Genomic DNA, 3,743 nt, shown 5'->3' with positions numbered 1-3,743 from the left:
ATAATTTATAAATTAAAGTAGGTATAAACATCTTAATAGTTTGTATAATTTATTGAATTTCACTCAATATCATATACTAAATAATTATTGAAGCATATTGATAATTTACCATACTCAATTATTAGGACATTTAACTATTTCTGTAATTTTAATGTAAGAGAGTATTTATTTATCTTTTACTTATGTATATTGATGACATAAATATGAAACAAAATAATTGATTGATGTTACATCTTTTATTTACTACAATGAAGATATTTGTTAAATTGAATTCAATAATTTTTTAAAATGTTATTCAGTTATTAATTAAATATTATGCAATAATTGTTTCGCACCAAAAAAACTTTATTTTTTACTATATTTTGTAAAATAGGAAGGTAAAACGAAGTATTATTTACCACTCTAAAATCAGTGAAATTTCCTCATTTAATTATTTATACAACTCTTTTGGATCTATAACATAACGAGGATGTTAAAGATGTGGTAAACTAGCTTATATGTTTGAGTGTATTTACCGATCCGAGATCAGGGAGCATACCAAGACATTACAACTAGTTGACACCTCCTTAACATCATTATTATACCTCAGCTCAACCAAATTAAAATTAAAAATTGTCAAATTAATTGGTCAAATATTAAGAAAGTGAACGAATATGTCATTTTGTTGGAAGATTAACTACATTCATTTTAATTTTGAAACATATCCTTCACTTTTATTTTTACGTTTAATAAGTTTGACTTCAATTGTATCAATTTCAACATAAACCACAAACTATCATTTTATTTTTTAACCATGGAACTTAGAACAATATAAAGATGGTTGTACTTTGAAAATTGATCATAATTTTTGGTTAAGAACCGTCGATTCATGAATATGATTAATGGTCATTACATCAAAATAATTTGATCGTAACAAGTAGATTTTTTAAAATAAAGAATAGCATGTGTTTTCTGCCAAAAAAAATTTGTGACAAATTTTGAATGTTACCAAATCTATAACTATGATGATAGTTATTAAATAAAACTAATCAATTCATAAGCCTTTGTGAAAAAAAAATTAATTCACAAGTATTTTTTACCTAACATATATTAGTCTTCATCAATAATAATAGTTTTTTTTTATTTACTTTGTTCTTTCATATATTGTTCCAAATATACGAATTTAAATGTAGATGCAATTGATTCAATTTTTTCCTAAAGTTTTATTTAAAAAAGTAGATTAAAAGGTAGTAAAAACACAATTATCATCAACCATGTAGAAAAACATGCACTACTACAAAATCTACTTTACTTGACACTAGGTACTTTTACATACTTGACGTTTTTATTAAAAAACTGTCAAGTATTGACCATTTTAAAGAAAAAACGTCAAGTATAGTTTTTAAAAAGTGGAGTTTTCATGGAATTTTTCAAACTATTTTAAGTTAGCTTTTATTTGACGTTTTTTTTCATTAAGTATAAGGGAGATTTTACTTAACGTTTTATTTGCGCCAAGTATAATGAACTTTTACTTGACACGAACAAAACATCAAGTATAGTTTAAAGAAAGCAAAATTTTCATGAATTTTTTTAATTATCTTACATTAGCTTTTACTTCATATTTTTTTTCCATGTCAAGTATAGTGTCGAATTTACTTGACGGTGTTTTAGTGTCAAGTATAGTTCAACTTTTACTTGACATTTTTTTCACGTCAAACATAGTTAATGTTTACTTGATGCAGAAATAACGTCAAGTATAGTTAACATTTTTATTTTATCAAGTATAAAAATATAAAAATACTTTTTATTTCCCTCCTTTCATTAAATAATTAATTAAAATAAAATTATTACAATAAACTTATTAAAATATCAAAAGTAATATATATTTTCTCTATTTTCTAAAAAAAAAAAAAAAATCCCTTTTTTTTCCAATTATTTTTTTCATCCCAAAGTTCTAAAACTTTTTTCTCTTTTTTTCTCTAAATTTCCCATTTTTCTCTATTTCTAAAAAAACCCTAACTTATTTCCCAAAATTTTCCCCCTCCGTTTCCCTCTTTTCATTTTCCCTCCCTTTTCCTATTTTCTCTCACATGCTGCCTCTCTTCCCTTATCACACGCAACCTTCCGATTTTTTTCACACTAAAAAGCCCCCTCTTATTTTCTTCACGTCAGACGACCCTCCCAAATTTCTTTTCTCGCCCCCCTCTTCTCATCGAACGTGTCCCCCTTCCCTTCCGATTTTCTTCTCACCGAAAAGCCCCATTCCCCTTTGATTTTCTTCACGTGGAATGGCCCCCACCGAATTTCTTCACCACCGGAGTTCTTCTCGATCTCCCTTCTTCTCACTGGACACACTCCCTTCTGATTTTCTTCTCACCGAAAAGCCGCCCCCCTCTGATTTTCTTCCCTTTTTCGTTCACTACTGAATGTTAGAGGATGAGAGTTTTTCTTTTTTGTTTTTTGAGTTCAATGTATTTGTTTTCTTTGATTGATTTCGTTGGTTTTTTATTCAGGGTGGTGAGAGTTCATCGATGATTTGGTTTCATTCAAAGAATTTGTTTTGATTTGCAGAATGGTAGGTGGAATTTTCAGGTGAACAATATACACATTTCTATTCAATAATCTTCAAAATATTTGGTGTATAATTATTTTGTTCTTTTTGTCTTGAACCCAGATTCTCTGCAACAAATAGGTAAGCAATAGTGTTCTTTTTGTTTATTAGTGATTTAGTGGAGCTTGATAAATGTGAATGTTGTAAGAAGATCAAAGGAAGTTCGTTTTTTGTCTCTCCCTTTACTCTTGTAATGTTTTTCTTTGCAGATGCGGGGAGGTGTTGAAGCACTTAACTCAGTTGAATAGGTACTCTTAGGTATTATGATTTGGGAAACTTGCTTAAGTTATACTGTATTCTTTAAGTTAATTTTTAACTGTTTTTGAGCATTAACAATATTTATTTAGCGTAGGTTTTCTAATTTATGTTTGTACTTAGTTTCATATAGGTTTAAAAATATTCATGTTTAGGTTTACAATATCCTCCCTTACAATGTAGAATTTTTGTACAAGGGGATTATTTTTTTATGATGGAAATAAGTTACTTATCTGATTAATTTTTATTTTTAACAAAATGTCTACTTGATTTTTTATGTTTTATAGACTGATACAAGAAGTTTCTACTCACAGCTTGAATTGGATGAAGTATGAGCGGAGTGGGCTGAATTTTTAGCTTTGCACATATGATAGACATCCTTAGATGTGATCTTATTAATTTTGTGAATGACTAATATATGGGAATGCCCATAACTTTTTTTTTTTTTTTTTTTTGTAAATGTTTCGTTCATAGCTATTATGCTTATGTACATGCAATAGATGTAAAGGGGATAGATTTTATTTTTGGTATACCACACATGTTTTTGGTTATATAAGATAATTATTTTGTTGATTTTGGAATAGGCCACATATAGGAAATTTTAGTTGACTATATTGGATTGGAATTGTGTAATTGTTGACGATGTTGTTGAGAGTAATAAAATTATTGTTGGTTTACTTATACTAAATTATTTGTTGTGTAACTACTAGTTGGATAGTTTATTTTGTCGATGAATATGTTTTATTGAAATGAATGTACGTAATGCAGAAAACAGGAAATGAAAATTTTTATATATTTAATATATTAATAAATGGTATACATGACGTTAGATACATGTCAAGTATACTATCTTAGAATCAAATATACTATTTTACTTAACGGATAAATAGTGTCAAGT

At 27.4% G+C, this 3,743-nt stretch overlaps 1 long non-coding RNA gene across 4 annotated transcripts; it reads left to right on the top strand.

The window, feature by feature from the left end:
* The first annotated feature begins 2,023 nt into the window (after window positions 1-2,023).
* On the top strand, window positions 2,024-3,533 carry LOC116403680. 4 transcript variants are annotated; one of them, XR_004216479.1, is made up of 2 exons: window positions 2,024-2,838; window positions 3,160-3,533. It is a non-coding gene; the product is annotated as an uncharacterized LOC116403680 (long non-coding RNA). The 4 variants fall into 4 exon arrangements; XR_004216477.1 differs by having other exon boundaries at window positions 3,133-3,533; XR_004216478.1 differs by having other exon boundaries at window positions 2,024-2,848.
* Window positions 3,534-3,743: the final 210 nt, after the last annotated feature.

Source organism: Cucumis sativus, chromosome 5, assembly GCF_000004075.3.
Source record: "Cucumis sativus cultivar 9930 chromosome 5, Cucumber_9930_V3, whole genome shotgun sequence".
NCBI classification, from domain to species: Eukaryota; Viridiplantae; Streptophyta; class Magnoliopsida; order Cucurbitales; family Cucurbitaceae; genus Cucumis; species Cucumis sativus.
The sequence above is the reverse complement of the archived record's forward strand: the minus strand, read 5'-3'. Positions and strand labels throughout refer to the sequence as shown.